Source organism: Nicotiana tabacum, chromosome 15 (assembly GCF_000715075.1).
Source record: "Nicotiana tabacum cultivar K326 chromosome 15, ASM71507v2, whole genome shotgun sequence".
In the NCBI taxonomy this organism is placed as follows: Eukaryota; Viridiplantae; Streptophyta; class Magnoliopsida; order Solanales; family Solanaceae; genus Nicotiana; species Nicotiana tabacum.
In genome coordinates, this window is record NC_134094.1 from 79,957,524 (window position 1) to 79,981,994 (window position 24,471).

Genomic DNA, 24,471 nt, shown 5'->3' on the forward strand with positions numbered 1-24,471 from the left:
AGTCATTCTCATGACATTTGTCACGACAATGACTAGGTAAGCCTATCAGGTAGCAAGATCAACATAACCAAACACCAACTTAAAAATTAATGAAAGCTGAAAAGTACCATAACATAAGCAAAAGCGGAATACAAAAGTCACATAAATCCCAAAACCCGATAACACTGAGTCATAAGCTCTACAGAGAGTACACTAGAAATCTCAAAATACAACATTGTTTGGAAATATGATAAACAGTAGCAAAGAAATAGTAGAAGGTGACCTCAAGGCCTGCGAACGGAACAACAGGTATACCTTGAAGTCTCCATAACTCAGCTTGAATCTCTAGCGACTAGCACAATCCGAGGTACCTGGATCTGCACAAAAATGTACAGAAGCGTAGTATGAGTATACCATAATCGGTACCCAGTAAATATCAAGACTAACCTCGGAAGAGTAGTGACGAGGTTCAAGTCAAGACACTCACTAGACAAATAACTTGTGCAGAATATCAATATAAACTAACAACGGATAACATAGCCAAACAAATAGCAACGAGGAATAGGCATGTGATAACACGGCAAATTAACCAAAGCTTGTAAACACACAAAGTGAAATCATATAATGAAAACAATGACCAATTCATTTAAAAACAACTCTAATTCAAGGCACATTAATAGCCTAAGGTTTAATCTGGTCAATTACCACACGTACGCTCATGTACTCACTCGTCACTTTATGTACACATTGTTTCACATATTACAAATAATACAAATAGACCAAATCCTAAGGGGTAATTCCCCCAAACAAAGTTAGGAAAGATACTTACCTCAATTAGGCTAATTCAATACTCTAAAAATGTTTTTCCTTTAAAATTCACTTTCGCTCGGCTCAAATCTAGCAAAAACAACCAATAATATCAAACAATGCAAGAGAAACCAATTTCAATTAATAAAATTATGATCTTTACATAATTTTCAGAAAGTCAACCCTGGCTCACACGATCAAAACCCGAGTCGAAGGTTAGATATCGACTACCCATAACCCCACGAATCCAAATATGTGTTGGTTAAAATCCAAGTCCAAATCGACTCTCAAATCTCAAATTTTTATTTTTCAAAACGTAATCAAAAACCTCAAAATTTTCCTTCAAATCTCATGATTTAGATGCTAAAAATCATACAATATCATGTTATATAATCAAAATTGAGTCAAAATCACTTACCCAATAGCTCTGTATGAAAATCTTCTCCTAAAATCCCCTCCCATTGAGTCTAGGGCTCCAAAATATGATAAAATGAGACTAAGTCCCGAAATCCCAATATTTGTTCAGCTGCGGAAGTCGCAAATGCGATAAAAGGATTGCAAATGCGACCCCTGTTGTGCCCAGAAAATGTCGCAAAAGCAACTCCTACTTCACAAAAGCAAAATCTCAGCTGCCAACCCTACTCCGCAAAAGCGACCACATGGTCGCAAATGCGACCTACTCAGACCCTTTCATGCATTTACGACGCTGGCTTCGCAAATGCGAAGCTTTCCTTTCCCATCCCCCTTCGCAAATGCGATGTTCATCTCAAAAATGCGGTATTTTGCAAATACGAATTGGTGCTTGCATTTGCAATAATTGTAGCACCAGTGTGACACCAACATCTATGAAACAAGTCCAAACAAATCCGAAACGCGTTCGAAACTCACCTGAGCCATCGGGGCTCCACACAAGACTAAAAATATCCGTCTAACTTGCTCGCGAACTCAAAACACAAAAATAATATCTTAAACCACGAATCGGACACCAAAACACATAGACTTCCCAAAGAAACTGAAGAATTTCTAAAATCACCACCAAGTGTCTGATTCCTATCAAACCAACTCGGAATGATGCTAAACTTTGCACACAAGTTCAAAATGACAAAACGGACCTATTCCAAGTCCCGAAACAAAAATTTGAACCCGATATTTATAAAGTCAACCTATGGTTAAATTTAGGAAATTTCTAAACCTTCAAATTGACAACTTCCGACAAAAAGAGCCAATTCAACCTAGGAACCTCCGAATTCAATTTTGGGAATACGCCTAAGTCTAAAATCACCATACGAATCTATTGGAACCATCAAAACACCATTCCGGGGTCATTTACAAAAGTCAAACATCGGTCAATATTTCCAACATAAGCTTCAAAACTAAGAACCAATCGATCCAAATCAATCCAAAATCTCCCTGAAATGAAATCAACCATCCCTGCAAGTCATAAAACCATAAATGCACATAACGAAAGCTTCAAAATGGGAAATGGGGCTCAAATACACAAAACAACTGGTCGGATCATCACATTCTCCCCTCTTAAACAAACGTTCATCCTCGAACGAGTATAGAGACATACCTAAAGTGCTAAAAAGATGACTATAATGGCTCCACATATCATGCTCGGTCTCCCAAGTCGCCTCCTCGACTGGTTGATCTCTCCACTAACCTTCACCAACGCAATGCTCTTGGACCTCAACTTCCGGACCTGTCTGTCCAATATAGCCACCGGCTCCTCAACATAGGTCAAATCCTTGTCCAATTGAACTGAGCTGCAATCTAACACATGTGACGCATCGTCATAGTACTTCTGGAGCATAGAAACATGGAACACCGGGTGAACTCCTGATAAGCTGGGTGGCAATGCAAGTCTGTAGGCCACCTCACCCACTCTCGCAAGAACTTTAAAAGGACCAATATACCTCACCACACCCTTCATGGGTGAAATTTTGAGTAGAATCCTCTCACCCACCATGAATGCCACAACACGAGCCCTCCGATCAACATAACTCTTCTGCTTGGATTGTACTGTACGAAGTCGATCCTAAATCAACTTCACCTTCTCCAAGGTATCTCGGACCAAATCATTGCCTAACAACCTAGCCTTCCTAGGCTCAAGCCAAACAACCAGAGAACGACATTATCTTCCATATAATGCCTCGTACGGAGCCATCTGGATGCTCGACTGATAGTTGTTGTAGGCAAACTCTGCTAGCGGAAAAAACTGATCCCATGAGCCCCCAAATTCAATAACACAGGAACGTAACATGTCCTCCAAGATCTGGATAGTGCACTCCGACTGCTTGTCCGTCACTGGATGAAATGACGTACTCAGCTCGACTTGAGTGCCCAAATTATCTTGCACGGCTCTCCAAAAATGCATTGTGAACTGTGTGCCTCGATCCAATATAATAGACACTGACACACCATGAAGGAGAACAATCTCACGAAGATAAATCTGAGCTAGCTGCTCAGAAGAGTAGGTAGTCATGATTGGAATGAAGTGTACAGACTTGGTCAGTCTGTCCACAATGACCATACTGCATCGAATCTCCTCAAGGTCCATGGAAGTCCAACTACAAAATCCATAATGATACGCTCTAACTTCCATTTCGAAAGATCAAGCCTCTGAAGCAAACCACCTGGTTTCTAATGCTCGTACTTCACCTGCTGACAGTTCAAACACCGAGCCACATACTCCACAATATCTTTCTTCATTCTTCTCCACCAGTAGTGTTGCTTCAAATCATGGTACATTTTCGCGGTGCCCGGATGAATGGAATACCGCGAACTATGGGTCTTCTCAAGAATCCGGCCTTGAAGCCTTAATACCCCATCACCACCAATAGTCACCTCTTTGGCATCGTTGTGCTACATCGTGTCCTTAAGGAAAAGTAAGTGGAGATCATCATAGTGGCACGCCCTGATGCACTCAAATAATGAAGACCGTGAAACCACTCAAGCAAGAACCTGGCTAGGCTTCGAAACATCCAACCTTATGAACCTGTTGGCCAAAGCCTGAACATCCAAAGCTAATGATCTCTTCCCAATCGGAATAAAAGCAAGACTCCTCATGCTCTTAGCCTTCCTACTCAAAGCATCGTCCACCACATTGGCCTTTCCAGTATGATAAAGAATGGTGATATCATAGTCCTTTAGTAGCTCTAACCACCTCCGTTACCTCAAGTTCAGATCCTTTTGCTTGAATAAGTGGTATAGACTCTTGTGATCTGTGAACACCTCATATGACACGCCATAAGGATAATGCCTCCAAATCTTGAGTGCGTGAACAATGGCTGCCAACTCTAAATCATGTACTAGTAGTTCTTCTCATGGGGCTTCAACTAACGCAAAACATAAGCAATCACTCTACCCTCTTATATCAACACACATCCAATGTCAATTCAAGAAGCATCGCAATAGACTGTATACAAACCCAACGTTGAAGGAAAAACCAAAACTTGAGTTGTAGTCAAGGCAGTATCGAGCTTCTGAAAGATCTCCTCGCACTTGTCAGACTACCTAAATGGGACACCCTTCTGAGTCAATCTAGCCAAATGAGCAGCGATGGATGAAAACACCTCCACGAAACGGGGATAATACCTAGCTAAGCCTAGAAAACTTCGGATCTCTGTAGTGGTAGAAGATTTGGGCCAACTCTGAACTGCCTCAATCTTCTCCGGGTCCATCTTAATCCCCTTATTAGACACCACATGGCCCAATAATGCCACTGAATACATTGGGTCATGTTCCTAGTATGTTGGTGTCTTTCTGAAGGCACAATGGATGGTTGAGAATGGGTGTTTGGCATACTAGAGTTTGTGAGGGATGTTAGTGCTGATACTCCTACCATTTAGTCAGTTTCGGTAATTGCTTTATAAGGGTTTCATCAGATCGAGTGTCTCACCTTGGGGTGCTCCAGTTCTATTTGTGAAGAAGAAAAATGGTTCTATGAGGATGTGTATTGACTACAGGCAGCTGAACAAGGTCACAGTCAAGAACAAGTACCCACTACCGCGTATTGATATTTGTTTGATCAGCCTCAGGGTGCTAGAGTATTCTCGAAGATTAACTTGAGATCGGGGTACCATCAGTTGAAGATCCGAGCTTCAGATATTCCGAAGACGGCTTTCAAGATCTGCTATGGTCACTATGAGTTTTTGGTGATGTCTTTTGGGATGACCAATGCCCCCAGCAGCCTTTATGCACTTGATGAACAACGTGTTCCATCCATATCTTGATTCCGTCATCATCATGTTCATTGATGATATATTGGTGTATTCTCGTAGGCGGGAGGATCATGAGCAACACTTGAGGATCGTGCTCCAGACTTTAAGGGAGAAGAAGCTATATGCTAAATTCTCAAGGTGCGAGTCCAACCTCACTAACCCTGCATAGTCAGTGATATTTAGCTTAAAGTATATATATTTATATGTATATCGCCTCATGTTTTACTCGTGTTTCGTGGATTTCGGATGTAAAATATGTTGATTTATATTAATTTGGGGTGTTTTTATGTGTAGGAATCATCCAAAAAAAATTGGGGGTGAAAGGTGTGAGATTAGAGCCAAAACGGATGGAAAAAAGGGAAGCTGGATTTTCAGCGCAACCTGTGGCGCCAGAGGCAGAACGCATAAGAAGCCCAGCGTAGGGCGCTGGGCTGGACACTGGCGACAGAAAGTTTTTCCAACTTTGCCCGGGACAAGGTTATTTCGGCCTTAGACCTACCTAACGCGTATAAAAGCAAGGCTAAGCCTATTTTTGGAGGGGGCGCCACTTTGAAGAGAGAATACATATGAGAAACATTCGGGAGCGAAGAGATCTCAGTTTTCTTCACCTTTAATATCTATGCTATGCCTGGGAAAACCATGTTTAGATTAAAGAAAATTGAAGAGAGCACGATCTTAACTCTGGGGGGGTGGATTTGTGGTTAGGATAGGAATATACCTAGTCACCGTGCTTAATTAAATATCGTAATCTTAATGCATTCTTAATAGACTGATTTCATAGGAAAATAGGCATTAATCTATTTTGAATGGGCAAGTAGTACTTCGGGAGAAAGCTACGAGAGCAATTGTTCGATTAATTAGCAACCATGAGTGAATTGTATGAAAGAGAGAGTTAACTAGAACACAATATGATTGGTGAATCGACAGAGCCCTGAAATATTTATCTCTACTGAATACATAATAATCATTTTACTAGTTAGAATTATTATTTAGTATAATCACACTTTTGAACTCGGATTGGCTCGACTAATTAACAATCTTGGTGAATTTAGTGGGTAGTTAATACAAGTCTCTGTGGATTCGACACTTGACTTATCATTTTATTACTTGTACGACCATGTATACTTACGTGTGTGTTTGGGAGAAACAACTAGCATCATGGTCTTAGCGTGACAATCAAGAATAACGTGATATGGTGACAACCATTCCATGCCCAAAATCACATCAAATTCCACCATATTGAGTAACAAAAGGTCAACCCTAGTCTCGTAACCCCTGATAGTGACCAAACAAGAATGATAGACACGGTCTACCATGATAGAATCCCTAACATGCGCAAACGCATAAACAGGGGTACTCAAAGAATCACGAGACATATCCAAATATGAAGCAAAGTAAGATGATACATATAAAAAAGTGGAACCCGGATCTAATAAAACTGAAGCATCCCTATGACAGACCGGAATAATACCTGTGATGACAGCATCTGATGCAACAGCCTCAGTCCTACCAGGGAAAGCATTACAACAGGCCTAACCTCCCCCTCTAGGATGTCCTCTACCCGCCTGTCCTCCACCCTAAGCTAGTTGTGCAAGTGGAGTAGTAACTGGAGCAGAATCCATAGACTGAATACCATGCGGAGGTCCACTCCTCTAAAGTCTGGGACAATCCCTCACCATGTGCCTAGTATCACCACACTCTAAACAACCTCTCTACGGGCGGGTTGCTGGTACTGAGTGACTTGGACTGCTAGAATAACCGTTGTAGGAACCCCGTGCATGAGGTGCACTGGAAGATGGCTGTCCAAAATGAGTACTCTGAGGTCCATAAATAGCTGGAGCGATGCGAGTAACCTGAAGTGCAGATTGAACTAGTCGACTGATATAACCTCGGCCATGACAAGCTGAAACTTCAAAGCAGGAACCACTAAATCCTCCAAAATCTCGAGGCCTCTTGGCCTCCCTATCCTCCCTCTCCTGGTCGCGGATATGCTCCAACCTCCTAGCGATCTCCACAACCTATAATGGAGTATCAGTCTCCAAGTCCCGTGACATCCTAAATCTAAGATCATAACCGAGCCCCTCAATAAATTTGCGGACTCTCTCTCTAATAGTAGAAACCAAAGTAGGTGCATGATGAGATAGCTCACTGAACCTCATAGCACACTCAGACACGGTCATAGTCCCCTGCCGCAACTGCTTAAACTTGGTGCGCCACACATCCCCGAGGGTCTGTGGGACGAACTCCCTCAAAAATAGATCAAAGAAATTAAGGCCCAAGTATGTAGTGTTGCGCCAGCTCGCCTACTCTTCTCATAAGTCTGTCACTATCTATATGTCGGCCCTATCAGCTAAAAAGTAGTAAGGTCAACCTCACTCAACTCCATTGTGCTCATAGTGCGCAGAATACGGTGACACTAGTCTAGAAAACCCTATGCATCCTCTGAAGCTGTGCCACTGAATGTAGGAGAATGATACTTCTTAAACCTCTCTAACCTCTTCTACTCCTCCTCTTACGTTACTGGACTGACCTCAGGCTAAACCACAATTACGGGTTGCACCGGCATAACACCCGGAGCCTAATCAACCATGAGCCCGCTGCTTTAGAGTACGGGCGGCTGGAGTCTGAACTCCTCCCCCAGCCTAAGAAGTAGTTGGTGCAACTGGGATCAATCTCGCTTGAGCGAAGGTACCAAACATGCTCAGGAAGTGCGCTAAAGTATCCTGAAGACCAAGGGTAGCAACATGCGCCTCGAATACATGCTCCCTAACCGGAGCAACTAGTGGCTCCTCAGCCGCAGCCCTAGCACGGCCCCTCGCCGCATCACGTGCTCCGCCTCTGCCTCGGCCTCTACCCCGACCATTAGTAACACCCACATCAGGGGCAACATCATTAGTGACTAAAGCTTGTATCCTCACCAATATGTGAGAGAATAGAAAGACAAAGGCTCAATTTCCAAAATCAATAAATCCGCACGATAAGGAATGAAAGAAGTGGAACTTTCCTAATAGATTCATAGCCTCTCGAAGATAATTACAGACGTCTCCGTACCGATCCGCAAGACTCTACTAAACTTGCTTATGACTCGTAGAACCTATGAATCTAAAGCTCTGATACCAACTTGTCATGACTCAAAATCCCACCTTAAGGATTGTGATGACACCTAGTTCCTAGGACTAGGTAAGTCTATCACGTAGCAAGATCATCATAACCAAATACCAACTTAAATATTAATGAAAGCTGAAAAGTACATAACATTACCAAAAGCATAATATAAAAGTCACATAAATCCCAAAATTCGGTAATACTGAGCCATAATCTCTATAGAGAGTACACTAGAAATATCAAAATACAACATTGTTTAAAAATACAATAACAGTAGCAAAGAAATAGTAAAAGGTGACATTGAGGCATGTGAACGGACCATCAAGTATACCTTGAAGTCTCCACAACTCAGCTCGAATCTCTAGCTACTAAGACGATCCGAGGTACCTAAATCTGCACAAAAATATACAGAAGCGTAGTATGAGTACATCATAATCGGTACCCAGTAAATAACAAGATTAACCTCGATGGAGTAGTGATGAGGTCCAAGTCAAGACACTCACTAGACAAATAACATGTGCAAAATATCAATATAAACTAACAACGAAAAACATAACCAAATAAATAGCAACAAGGAATAGGCATGTGATAACATGGAAAATTAACCAAAGCACATAAACACACAAAGTGAAATCATTTAAGGAAAACAATAACATGTTCAAAATATCAACTTGTTCCAACACAAGAATAACATCAAGATCACCCCGAAGTGCCATATAACATAATCACAACTCACTCTTATGACGTCGTATGAGCTTTACAAAGAAATATATCCCCTTACATAGCTACACACGCATAAGACCTCTTGTCTCGCCATGTGTGCATCACAATGAAGTATTTCCCTTTACTTGCAACACGCGCATAAGCCCCCTTATCTCGCCGTATGCGTATCAATAAATGCATCACCCTTATGTCGTCGCATGCTCATCTCATTCACAACACAACAATCAACTGCACCACACGTGCACATATACCACCACATCGCCCAAACAATAATACCAAAGAAACAACAATATATATCCCACATCTCAACAACAATATATATATATATAGAATTCACAACAATAACACAAGGTTAAGGGGAGTGAAAAACAATCATGCGCTTCATATAATAACAACTCCAATTAAAAGCATATTAATAGTTTAAGGTCTAATCCAGTCAATTACCATGCATATATTCGTGTACACACTTGTCACCTTATGTATTCGTCATTTCATATAGTACAAATGATGCAAATAGACCAAATCCTAAGGGGTAATTTGCCCACACAAAGTTAGGCAAGATACTTACCTCAATTAGGCCAATTCAATACTCTAAAAAAACTTTTCCTTTAAAATTCACCTCTGCTCGGCTCAAATCAAGCCAAAAATAACTTAATAATATCAAACAATATAAGAGAAACTAATTTCGATTAATAAAGTTAAGATCTTTACACAATTTCCCAAAAGTCAACAAAAGTCAACCTTGGAACCGTCTAGTCAAACTCGAGTCGAAGGGTAGATCTCGACTACTCATAACCCCACAAGTCTAAATATGTGTTTGGTTTTCAAATCCTAGTCCAAATCGACTCTCAAATCTTAAATTTTTATTTTTCAAAACATAGTCAAAAATCTCCAAAATTTGTCTTCAAATATCATGATTTAGATATTAAAAATCATAAAAAATTATGTTATATATTGAGTCAAAATTACTTACCCAATAGCTTTGCATAAAAATCTCCTCCCACAGAGTTTACGGCTCCAAAATGTGATAAAATAAGACTAAGTTCCAAAATCCCAATATTTATTCAGCTACGGAAGTCGCAAATGTGAATCCCCACAAATGCGGACAAATGTGACCCATGCTGTGCCAGAAAATATCGCAAAAGCGACTCCTACTTCGCAAATGTGAAATCTCAGCCGCCAGCCCCACTCTGCAAAAGCGACCACATGATCGCAAATGCGACCTGCCCAGCCCCAAACCCCTTCTTGCATTTGCGATGTTGTGCGAAGCCTGCCTTTCCCAGCCCCTTTCGCAAATGCGATGTTCATCTCATAAATGCGGTACTTCAAAAATGCGAACTGGTGCTCCCATTTGTGATAAATGCAGCACTAGCACACCAACAGCTATGAAACAAGTCCAAACAAATCCAAAACGCATCTGAAACTCACCCGAACCCCTGGGGCTCCGAACCAAATATCCACAGAAGTCTAAAATATCATAAGAACTTGCTCTCAAAATCAAAACACCAAAATAACATCCAGAGCCACGAATCCGTATACTAAAACACAAAGACTTCACAAAGAAACCAAGCGTCCGATTCGTATCAAACCAACTCGGAATGATGCCAAACTTTGCACACAAATTTCAATTGACAAAATGGACCTATTCCAAGTTCCGAAACAAAAATCTGAACCCGATAGTCATAAAGTCAACCTACTATCAAATTTAAAAAATTTCCAAACCTTCAAATTGACAACTTCCGTGAAAAAGACCCAATTCAACCTGGGAACCTCCGAATTTAATTTCGAGCATACGCCTAAGTCCAAAATCACCATATGAACATATTGGAACCAGTAAAATATTCCGGGGTGATATTCCCAAAAGTCAAACCTCAGTCAATATTTTCAACTTAAGCTTTCAAACTAAGAACCAACCATTCCAAATCAATCCAAAACATCCTCAAAACGAAACCAACTATTCCCACAAGTTATAAAACCATAAATGCACATATGGGAAGCATCAAAAAGGAAAACGAGACTCAAATACATAAAACGACCTATCGGATCATTACAATATTTTATAATTACATAGATGCATTCAAATATTGCTGATACATAGCTCATTTATATGAGAATTCGGTGTATTCATATATACTTTTGATCTTGATATCTAAGATAATATGTTTCTTATCTTTTACTTTGACTGTGCACCTTATTATTCATATTTGTTGCTCCTTGGTTATTTTTTTTATTTCTTCATATGCTTATGAACTGCACACATTATATAAAGTAAATATATTTTGACTAAACCTCGCTACTATTTTTTTTAGGCTAGTCTTGATACTTATTGAGTACATAAGGTCGGTTGTACTCATACTATATTTCTGCACCTTGCGTGTAGATTTTGGAGCTAAGCTATTGTAGAGTTAGAGGGTGAGCATTAAAAAGAATCAACATTCTAGTTATTAGCTACCATTTTGTTCATGGTAGTTTCGAACTTGTATTTTTGTTTAAAACAGATCATATATTTTCTTCATACCAATATTGTATTCTATTTTTTAGTTGCGCATGACTAGTGCCACTAGTTCTTGGAGTAGTTTGTATTATATTTTGCGCTCCTATTTTATTATTTATTTGATAAACTCCAGTACGGATTGTCTTTTATATTGGTTGGTTCGCCTAGCGAGTTAGGTTAGGTATTATTACGACTTGGTAGAATTTGAATCGTGACATGAGGCTGAAGATGCAAGAATTCATCATGTTTTCTACCAACAATCAATTCAATACACAAGTTTGGGTTGAAAGATGGTTGTAATATTTTCTTTCCATTAAAACGAAGTGTTTCTTTTCATCTATGGAGTAATTTTCCATTAGGGTTTTTGACAAACATGGTATTTTGAATGTTGTCAATGAATTTGACTCTTGTTTAGTTATTTGAACTTGTTGATAGAGTTTTGAATTGAATTACAGAGTTATTTTATCTGATTTAATCGAAAAATAAGTATTTTGGTGAATATCTCATATTATCTTGTTTAGTTTGCATTAGTGATTCTTCTAAGTAATAATGTAAACCTTTTGGATCATTAATTGAATCAAGTTAGGAAAATACTCGTGAGAAAAGTTTCTTAAGACCATTGTTATCAGTATTGTCTTGCATAGTTTCGGAGCACTTCGCATTAGTTTATTTCATAGAGATTAAGTCCATCCGAGAGAAGAATATTAGTTTCAAGAATAAGCTAATCAACCATTGAATACATGAGAATCAATACAACTTTACAAATGAATCTTGAACTGCAAATAAGAGTTAGATCCTAGATAACAATCTTGCACCAGTCTTGTCAACGGCTCTTACTTTTTCTATTAATAATTAATTATTATCGCTCACCTCTCAATTTTCTTGTGATCGTTTTTCGTGTCTACTTATTTAACCGGTTACTCATGGTTTATAACCGCACAAATCGTGAAGAATTAATTCTCATGAATAGTGTTATGCTAAGAATTACAAGAACATTATTTGAACTAATCCATATGGATACGATACTTTTTATACTATTTTTGACGCAACATGAACTTATTTGTATAGTGTATTTTATGCTCTTAATATCAGAAAATCTAATCAATATGAAAATATAGTTTGGCTAATGCCTATAGTAGGTTTGAATAGGACTCTCTATGCCAAGTATTCAGATAATTGGATTTCGGTGAACTATGGATTGACAGAGTATACAGGACCCTCTAAAATATTTGAAATTCAATCAACATAAATAGGGGCAGGTTTAGTTTATTTAAGTCAACCATGGGCCTCAAGCAGGGAATCTTTTATCTCCCTTGCTCTTTCTTATAAGAGCAGAATTTCTTTCAAGACCGATTGACAACTTGGTGCATAATGATTTTGTCCCATACTCAGTTGATAAGAAGGGGTCTATCAACCTTCATTTGCCATATGCTGATGACAATGTTTTGTTCTCCTTTGATAATCCTGCCTCTTTGAATATACTAATGGATAGTGTGAAAATTTATGAACAAATATTCAAGACATATGGTGAATAAGCAAAAGTCAAGCTTTCTCTTGCCCCCAAATTGCTATAATATAATTGCAGATATTGGTAGAATTACTGAAGTCTCAACTTTCCAGTTTCCTATGCAATATAATGGGTGTCCCATTTATGTTGGGACTAAAAAAATATTATGTAGTTTAACAATATGTTGACAAATGTAGCTACTAGGCTAAAAGGATGGCAATAAAAAATATTATTCTTTGGTGACAAAATTGTACTGATCAAATCAATTTTCAATCCCTCCCTCTTTATCTTTTGTCAGTTTTATCTTCTCCTAAAACTGTTATAACAAATTGAAAAGACTGTGGCCAATTTTTTCTGTGGAAAGATAGAGGACAAATATAAATTTTATTAGAAGCAATAGTTTGATCTATGTTACCCAACTTCTGAAGGTGGAACAGGGTTTAGACCCATCTAGGACTTCTCTAATGATTTTTGCTACTAAGATATGGTGGAATTTTAGAACTCACAATGCACTGTTGAGTCAATTTTTGAATGCCAAGTATTGTAGCAGGTTACATCTTGTTGCAAAGAAATGGAGATATTGTCAATCACATATTTGGAGAAGGATGATGGAGATCAAAGAGAAGGTAGATTCTTTCATTGTATGTGAAATTAGGGATGATAATGTTTCCTTTTGTGGGATAATTGAACTGGTTAGGGAGCTTTAGCCAGCTTTGCAGGTAATAAAATAACTTCAAAGACCACCAAAGTTATAAAATTCTTAACTAATAGAAGGTGGAGGTGGGATAAACTTAGCCTTCTCTTCTCTGCTACTATTGTCAATAAGATCTAAAATGTTGAATTGTTTGGGGGAGGAAAGATTAGGCCTGCTGGATACTGGACAATTCAAGCAGCTTCTCTACCAAGTCTGCATGGCAACAGTTGAGGAATGTTAGAAATAAAACCTTTATTTGCAAGGATGTTTGGCATAGGAAAATGTCTTTTAAGGTTTCCTTTCTCACGATGAAGCTCCAATAAAATAGAGTACCAACTGTTGAAACTGCCTAAATGTTTGATTTTATGATTCCTTCAAGATGCAGCTATTGTACCAGTCCTCAATAGGAGACTAGTATCATGCCCCGACCTTGGTGAGCACAACCGGCTCAACCGAAATACCCTGGTCAAGCAAGCCTACTTGATGCCTTCTACCCAACCTAGTCCATTAACAACATAAGAATCAAACAAGTGATAGATATGAGAAGAGTCAAGTGTTCCACATTTTTTTTCCATTACTCAAAGGACATTCATTTACGATTTCCAAAATATTACAAGTTTTTAGATATGTTGAAAAATAGGTTTGCCAAATATCAACCTTTCTAGTTCAATTCCCAAGATCAGATACCACCCACAACCTGTCTACGGAGTCTCTAAGTATAAGAGAAGTGAAGAATGGATGTGTCGGCCCCCGGCTATACCTCAAAGCACAAAATATAACATCAAATGACATAAATCCCAGAACAGAGTAGGGCTCATCAAAACCTGCTGAGCAGAGAGTAACTACTAATGAGGATCACGACTGGCTGCTGATGAACCACCTGCATCCATTGAAGATACAGCGTCCCCGGAAAAAGAGACGTTAGTACATATGGAATAGTACTAGTATGCAAAGCTAAATGTCCTCTTTCGAAATAGAATGCCAATATAAGAAGGGAAAAACTATGAAAACAACAAGTAACAATCAACAATATCCAAATGCCAAGTTTAAAATATAACAACTTTCAAAATACGGATATAATATATATATTTTTGGTTAGGAGACCATTAGTTCCGATATACCACCGTCTTTTAGCACGGAGTTTGATCCCATCCTGATCGGTTAGGCCGTCTCACCCAAAGACATTCGACCTATACAAAGAGGCCCTGCCACCTCACCCCAATGTGTGCGGGTGGAGGTGTAATCACAATCAAAATCGATACACAAAGTGGCCCCGCATCCTCACCCTAATGTGTGCGGGTGGAGGTGTATCAAAATCACAATCTATACACTAAGCGGCCCCGCCGCCTCACCCAAATGTGTGCGGGTGGAGGTGTATCACAATCACAATCTCTACACAAAGCGACACCGCCACCTCACCCCATTGTGTGCGGGAGGAGGTGTATCACAATCACAATGTCTACACAAAGCGGCCCTGCCGCCTCACCCTATTGTGTGCGGGTGGAGGTGTATCACAATCTCTACACAAAGCGGACCCGTCGCCTCACTCCAATGTGTGCGGGTGGAGGTGTATCACAATCACAATATCTACATAAAGAGGCCCTGCCGCCTCAACCCAATATGTTCGGTTGAAGGTTATTACAATCTCAATCACAATTTCAATTATAATTTCCAGCACAATCACCACCATGTGTGCGACATGGCGTCTGATCACGACCTGACCGGCTAGGCAATCTCACCACAATGTTGTATGGATCAACATCACCCTTTTCTAGTAATGATCTCATCCCAATAAAGGGGAATATTCTCATCACAACAATCTCATCCCAAATAAGTAGAATAATCACAATGCACCCTACACCGACACGTGTAGTTTCGGGGTTAGGTTATTCTAATCTACCCTTCTCGGTGACTAACGATACTCCCAAAAATATTTTGTTTTTCACATAAGGGAAACAAAAGTATAACTATATTTTATATTCACCTCATTATCTTTCACACTATATATATCTTCATTAGTACTTTCAACAATTCACCACATCGTTATTTCCTTGGCTCTCTTGGCCAAACTTATGATTCTTCATTCATGGCACGGTGGTCGTATCTCATATTTCACACTTTTATTTCTTTACTTTCAAGGATCACCATCACAAATATCAACATATAGAATATTTCATAAATCATAACTTCAAGTTCATTAGTAATGGAAACTGTAAACACAATAGATTTCTTCCCAAAGAATGGGGCAAACTGACCAGCAATAGAAACAACACATTAAAATTATAAACGAGCAATACACCATTTATTTTTGAAATACTTTTTTCCAATAAGGGCAATGCACAATTTTAGCTCGTGAGTAGGTGAGAACTCGAGTCACATTGGAATTACTTATAAAAGAGAGCATGGTGATTTACATTTGAAACACAAATTCATTTCAAGTGCTCTAGTTACAACAACCATAGCCACATTTTATACTGTTACATCTCGCGTTTCTCATACGTTAAAGTTTCGTCTTCAGTTAATTGACATAGACTCGGGGATGAGATTATCTTGAGGTTAGCATATTTATAACAAGCAATAAGTAAGTTTCATGAAGGATAAAGGGTACACGAATTAAAAAAAATAAGTATCATTGAAGGTTGTTGATTTGGGATAAAATACAGGCCGAGCGATAATACCCGATATTTATGGACTAGTACCATACAAGGTATCATATGACCATGATAGTATGATGTATAAAGTGTATAAAAAATAAGTAGAATTTTAAGTAATTTGAGACAATTCTTAATTATGCGGGTAATTGATTAATTAGCGGGTAATGAGACATTACCTAATTACCTAATAAGTGGATAAAGATTAAAATTTTCCACCCGCACCCCCACCCCTATGTGGAAGCAAGCCACTTCTTGGAGAAATGACTCATTGTCATTTTGGTTAGGTGGCAACCTAATATGCTAAGTACAAGACATTTCAATTCTAGGAATTTCAATACAAAAACAATACTACAATCAGAAGTGGGGGACGTTAGCCATTCTTATAAGTTTTCAACAAATTTCATTTTCATAACACTTCATTTCCAAGATATTCAATACCAAGAACACTACAAGCAAATTAATGTGTTAGCTGCCAAAACATTTCAAAACCAAGAACACTACAATCAGAACATTAGCAATTTGTCAATTCCTACAAATTTTCAACAAAAGTTCTTGCAACCAAATAATTCCAACAAGAATTACTAGCACATTAGCAACGTGAGATTTTTGCGATTCTAAGGGAGTACGGTGCAACCTTTTCCAAGAATATCATACGGATTTTTCCCTACTCTAAGTATGTTAAGGCTAAGCCTTTTCTTCATTTTGGCATGATCTCGTAATTACATGTATTTGATAACGAGGCATAAAGAGAAGTTCATACTCCCGAATTTATGTATATTTTCCTAGCCTCGTAAGTTACAATATTCTCCTTATCAGGACTTCATATTTAATTGAGTATTGTCTTGTTCTAGTCAAGAAAGCAGAGAGTATATATATGCAGTATTACAGTATTTCCATTACCATCGAGCTATAATCGATGGGCAGGCCCCTATTGGGCAACCTATGATCAGATGGTAAGTTATATACTAAGCCTACTGTGGATGAGCACCTTTGAACGAGCCCAGAATGGCTGAGATACAGAGCCTAGTATGGCCGAGCACCTATGAGCGAGCCTACTACGGCAGAGCAGTTGTATATATATACCGAGCCTTATAGGGCCGAACAACTATTTTACTTACTATATTGAGAGATTTGAGTTAGTATCAGCAGGTAAGCATATCTTCAGATTATCGTTGACTCACAGTTACTTTCAGTTATTATATTATCAGTTCAGTTTCAGCTTTCAGTTATTTTGTTGCCTTACATACTCGGTACATTATTTCGTACTGACGTCCCTTTTCTGGGGGCACTGCATTTCATGCGTGCAGGTTCAGACAGACAGGCAGGTAGACTTCCTCAGTAGGTGTTGCCCGAGTTCATCTTTATCGGTAAGCTTCACGTCCTTCGGAGTTGCCGGGTCTAGAAGTTTTGTATACATCTTATGTATATACGTATATAGGTTATGGGTAGGTCGGGGAACTATTCCGATCATATTACATCCAGCAGTAGAGGCTTGTAGACATAACCTGTCAGTTAGTGCAGTATGTTGGGCTTGTAGGCCTTGTATGTATATTTTATTGGTTTGTCAGTTGTTGTAGTTATGACGGCCTTGCCGGCCCAGCTTTATATTGATGTTTAGTTTGCGTTGTTTTCCATTCAGTGTTATATTTTGCTTCGCAAATCGTCTTGCAATGTGGCCCATAGCCAAAGTATGACATTATATGTTCAGAGCCCCATAGTCGCAAGTTGGTACACAAGGATAGATGAGGCACCGGATGCCGGTCTCGCCCCCAGGCTCGGGGCGTGACATATACCTCACTATTACTTCTTCCACTTCCGAACTTAGTCATGGTTTATCAACAATAAGGACATTTGGAAATCGAGATTTAATATGTATATAACAATAAGAGTCTTAGCACATTGAGTTTTCTTTCTCAACATGGCATAATAACTTGCAATGAAAATATGATTGAAATTATAATATTCCGACACATTAGTCACGTTTGAATAAATTCTCTAAGGAGAGCACAATATGATAGGAGCATTCAGTACACATTTCTAGTACATATCGTTCAACACAAGCTTATTCGGAATAGTAAAATTTATAAGGGATAACTCAGAACATAGGAACTAGGAACTTGGGCCAACCAAACTTGAAACTTATGGGGACATCATGGAATTCGATTCCAAGAGAGAAGTTTTGCCAACATACCTTGTTTGAGATTTCCTTAAGTTACTACAATGCCCAACACTTCTAGCATTAACAATCTATAGGAAGATAGCGAAAATCGGTTAATAATTAGAAGGACTCCCATGGTATAAATCTCTTAGGAATTTTTTCAAACACCTAGTATGCAAAATAGACTACAAAGCTCTACAAAGGTAATCCCTTCCTCCCTCAACGAATTTCAACAAGAAACTAACCAAAATGGTTCATTAACCCCACATACTACAACCTATTATCACATGCATGGCCTATTTCCAACCCCGCAATATACTTGAACTCATAACCTCTTGCATGAAATCTTAAGAGTAGGACTTACCCGGATAGATGATAATATAGTGATTGGCTTCCTTGATTCTTGAAGATTGGTGCAAGAATGGGTAAGTAGAATACTAGATTTCTTCATTATCTCTCTAAAATCATTAGACATTCGCTTCAAAATGAGCCCCTAAGGCTATTTATCAAAATGGGGTCGGGTTATAAAAATAAGAAAATGGACCCTCCAAAATCAGGCCTGCGGTCGCAGAATGAATTGCAGAACAGATATGTGCCCCGCAAAATGGACTGCAAAAGAGATATCAAAAACTGGAATGGTTTGGACTGGTCTGCGATAGGTCTGCGGTCCGCAGAATCACTTTCCAAAATTCTTCATGCCAAATCTATGACGGATGTGTGGACCGCGAAACAATTATGCGATCGCATAATAAATTGCAGAACAACCTTAAAAATTCAACGAATTCTCTGCTCAACTCCGCGATGATTATGCAGCCCGCAGAGTGGTTCTGCAATCGCGGACTTAACCGCAGAAATGCTTTCTTTTGCCAAAACATTTCCATCAACTCCTCAGTGCAATACAATCCTCAAACACATAAGTCTACCTCAGCACCACAAAACCTCAAATTTCTTGGCAAAATTTTTACGGGGCCTTACAACTATTATACACCTTTTTGGGTATAGCAATGTAGCAAGACAAGTTTGTGCATACTTTACTAGCAACTGTGGCATTAAGTACATAACAAGAATTATTAGGAGCTTGGCATTACAATGGTTGAATCTGCTAGGAACTATGGAAAAGCACATGTGCAACAAGGTTTGAAAATTTATACATGTCTAGTAAGCATACCATCTAGCAAGTGTGCCATAAAATACCTCTAATTTTGCAATGTCAATTCTCTAAGCTGCAATTACCTATAGCTTGGAAGGATAATGTGCTAGAGTGGAAAAACTGTGACAAGTCCTCCAAAGTCAGTTGGTAAATGAGCCAAACCTGAGGAGGACTAGATAAAAATGAATGTAGATGGCTACAGTAAAGGTAATTGTGGGAGTACTAGAGGGGGTGTCATAGTCAGTGATTACTGTGGACATATAGTAGTAGCCTTTGTAGGATACTACAGACATTGTAGCAGTAATGTGGCAGAAGTTAAGGAGAATCTACGAGTCCGAAACCTAAATAATGCATTTTTGGACTCAAGACACAAAAATAGGTGGAAAACAAAGTTAGTGACCAAAATACATATAACGCCCTTTTAAAGGGCGCTATGCCTTAACAGTCGTTTGCCCGTTAAGGTATAACGCCCTTTAAAAGGGCGTTATACATATAACGCCTTTTATAATGGCGTTATACCTGAATTTGAAAAGATAGGCAGGTATAGCGCCGTTTATTAAGGCGCTATACATATTTTGTGGGCCCACCAATAATTATTATGCGCTTAACTGACATAACAATTACTCAAATGGGTATAGCGCCCTTATTTAAGTCGCTATACCTCAAAATATTCGACCCCCCAGATTGGGCATTGCCTTATTTAAACACGTTAAGGATTTTATAAAACCCCATTCAGAAAAATTCTCAAGTCTTGTTAAATTTTTCTTCGTTAAGTTGTTTTGCATTTTGTCATAATGTCTGAAGAGCGAAGAATTAGGGTTTAATTATATTGGGGGATAAGGTTATGGTGGCGAATCACTCAGTAAGCTACATTTTATCTCCACATTGTCATGTTACGTTGCCACTTACAATGGAGTATGATATATTGGTATCAATGTTATGTAAAACAAAATGAGTGTGAGCAAATGTTCGATGAACCTTAAAGTAACCGGAAAATATCCGTATTTTGTCACTCCACAAGGGGTTGCTTGTTATGTTGAGTTTAACATCGAGGATGATGAAACTTTGAGTGATATTTTGAGGACTCTGGATGAATACCGGGAATTGCTTTTGATAAAAATGTTGGAAATGTACGTCAAGGCTGAATACGTTCACAATAATGAGGTTACGCAAAGCAGGGATATCCCTCAGTCATCGGGTGGTTATTTTGGAGCAGTTTTAGCCGAAAAGGTTCCGGCTGAAAGAGTTTGGCCTGATCTAAACTTATCTCCACGGGCGAATGAGGAGTGAGGAAATAATTTCTCTCCTACTTTACATGATCCACAAGACGAGTGGTAAACTTCAATTTTCCTTTGTGTTATGATGTTTATTTTTGCTGTATTGATTTTATATTAACACTCATATATTCCACAGGGGTACCGGCCAGATATGAATTTTACAAGTTATGAACCAACGCCCAGTTGGAATATGCATAGTTCTGGTGTGTTGGATCATGGTGGTCCATCTGGGAGTCATCACCAACAGGATGATGTCCATCATGGGATGTCAACACATTACGATTTGTAAGTAAAGTGATATAGCTATATGTAAAGTATTTGTCAATTTGATTAACTCTTTATTTTGTTGGTTGTGTAGTGAAAACAACTTGAACGGCGTGTCCTGATTCAATAGCCCGAAGACGACATATTTAATCGGGATCTGGCAGATGCACAGAGTCAGGAAGAGAACAGTGATCATGACAGCAATGCCGATGAGTTCGGAGATGACACACCCTTCCCTGATGAGGGTGATGATGAGGAGGAAGAGAATGCTGGACCTGATTTAACGAGGGAGCATGCTCCATCCCCCGTTAGACCAAGAGTGTACGAGTCCCACGTGCCATTTCATTCAAGGGAGATTCTTTACCTTGATCATTTGCCAAGTATGCCGGATGTGGATGCCCTCATAAGGGATACTGACGAAATTCGGAAAGCAATGTGGAATGACTCTAGACCAACGGTGCTGTCAAAGGGCATGCTTTTTCCTAATAAAGCACGCCTAAGCAGGGCGGTGAAAATGTACAGCGTAAAAGAGTGTCGTGAGATGACGGTATGAGAGTCAACTCCGGATGTATACAAGGTTGTTTGCCATAGATGGTTTATGGGTTGTAATTGGATATTGCGTGCGAAGAAGAAGAAAACAAATATGTGGGTTGTGGGTAAATACATTGGCACCCACAATTGTGAAATAGACACATTCAGTGGGAATCACTTCAACTTGGATGTTGACTTGATTTCTCTTATTTTGATTCCACACATTGAAGCATCCACAAGGTACAAGATCAAAGAGTGTAATACATCCGTCCACCAGGAATATGGGTGCACCATTACCAAAAGAAAGGCATTTCTCGGGTGCAAACGTGCGTTTGAAATTGTTTATGGTAACTGGGATAAGTCATTTGCATCTCTACCCAGGTACATGGCCGCATTGCAACACTTTAACCCGGGGCTGTTGTTGAATGGAAGCTTGAGTAGAGTCCGGGAATACCAGAATATATATTCAGATACGTGTTCTGGGCATTTAAACCAGCAATTGATGGTTTTGTGCATTGCCGGTCGGTATTATCCATAGACGACACTCATGTCTATGGAAAGTATGATATTAAGTTGTTGATCGCCGTTGCAGTAGATACTAATGGAAGTATATTTCCCTTAGCTTTTTCTATTTGTGCCAATTAAAGACAAGAGACGTGGACACTATTTTTGAACCACTTGAAAGAGCACGTTATCAAATAGTGTTCAGGTATTTGTCTAATATCTGATCGACATGGTGGTATTTTATGTTCTATACAGAATTTGTGTACATGGAAGGAACCATATGCCTACCACCGTTACTGTGTGAGGCACCTGAAGGCCAATTTCTAGAAGGCATATCCCAACAAGGATTTGCATGATTTAATGTGGATGGCTGCAACATATCACCAAGAGTATAAATTTATGAGGCTCGTGGAATCTATCGGGCAGGAAGACGAGGGAGCCTATCGTTGGTTGATGCGACATAAGCTTGACAAGTGGACTTTGCATGCGGATGGTGGCAGAAGATGGGAAATTCTAGCTATAAATGTGTCAGAGTCTTTCAACGGGTTATTGAAGTCTGCACGAGAATTGCTTGTCACTGCCATGCTGCAGATGTCATTCAAGCTGATGGCGGAGAGGTTTGTTGAAAGGGATACAGGTGCATCATCATTGATGGAAAGGGGTGTTGAATTTATGCCAATACCAATAAAAAGATCTGAGAAATATAGGAAGCAAGCACATTGGCATTCATTTTTGCAGTATTGCAACGAGCGAAATATTTTTGAAGTTCGCACCGCTATCCATCACAACCGAGAGAATAATACACACATCGTAAATGAATCCAGAAGGTTAGGCTCTTGTGGGAAATGGTCCATCTACAACATGTCGTGCTCACATGCCATCAAATGCTTTCAACATATAGGTTTAGGGCCAACCAACTACGTTGATAAAGAATATAGTGTTGCTGCATATTTAAACACCTATAGTGGGCAGTTGCAGCCAGTGGGTACTGAGCATTATTAGCCGCCAGAACCATTTAAAATGGTGTGTACCAAGGAGTTTTTGTGTTAGCGACAAGTGCAAAAAATAATGAGAATACGGAACCAAAGGGATGTTAGTGATACCGTTTATGCGCGCAAATGTGGCACATGCTTGCAAACAGGACACGACTGTCGTAAATGTCCTTCAGCTGGTTTGGGTGGTAATCCATCTCCTGGTGGAAGTTCATCTAATGTGCCCAACTATCAAGGATACACATAGTGTTTTGTTTCCGTAATGTGGTTGTAGTAAATGTATGTACTTGTTTATCTTGCAGAATGTATGAAATAAAATTATGTTTCCATTGTTGTTAAATTTTATTGATATTTAACATTAATACTTCAATACAACAATCTAACATAAACCCATTTTGTTTTTTAAAAACAATTATCTTGTCGACCTGAAAAAGTTGCTCGCCTGCAAAAGCTATCTTCTGGAAAAGTTGTATTGTATCCGAAAGATTCTTTAACACGCGAAGCATAGCGCGGTTAAATACTACGTTATATGTGTTGTCTTGTCAACCTGAAAAGTTGGTCGTCTGCAAAAGCTATCTTCTGGAAAAGCTATATTGTACCCGAAAGAATCTTTAACACGGGAAGCATAGCGCGGTGAAATACTACGTTATGTGGGTTGTCTTTCCTATAAATAACTAATGCATTTTAGTTATTATCTGCACTTAACCAAAACAAATAGCAAAACTTTTCATACATTTTTCATTTTTCTTGCACTAACAAATGTCTGGACGCAATGACCAACCAAGGTGATATTGTGGCAAACGTGCGATTATAAAGGCATGTTGGTCTGAGGGTAATGTTGGGTGCAGATACTGGATGTGTTTATATAGGTTTGAATGCAATGATGAAAATTATTGTATGTTTGAGGAATGGTACGATGAACCCATTAACCAGAAAAACTATAAATCATTTTTGCACTATGTTTGGAATATGAACAGTGAATACCAATGCCAGATCTTTGAAATGCAACGAGAAATTGCGGCATTACAGGAGAACTAAAAAAGGCGGAAGAAGAGAAAATTAAAATGGAATAGAAATTTAAGTGGTTGGAGTAGAGAATAATAGGCGGTAGTGACTAAACAAATACATGTATGTGTTGAGTGTAGTATTTTATCTTTATGTTTTCCGTGTCATGCATTTTCATTAGTTGTACTGAATTTAAATTATGTTAAGTTTCTATGTTTTTGTTTTTGTTGTAGTATTAAAATAATGAAGAACCAGAGAAATAAAAACATAATGCGCATATAATGTAAATAATAAAAATTATTGCAATTATTTACTGAATGTCATATGTACATAAAATACAAAACAAATCAATGCGTCCCACATCCAGTATACTTTAATGCAGCCGTTGGCCTGAGGCACATCCC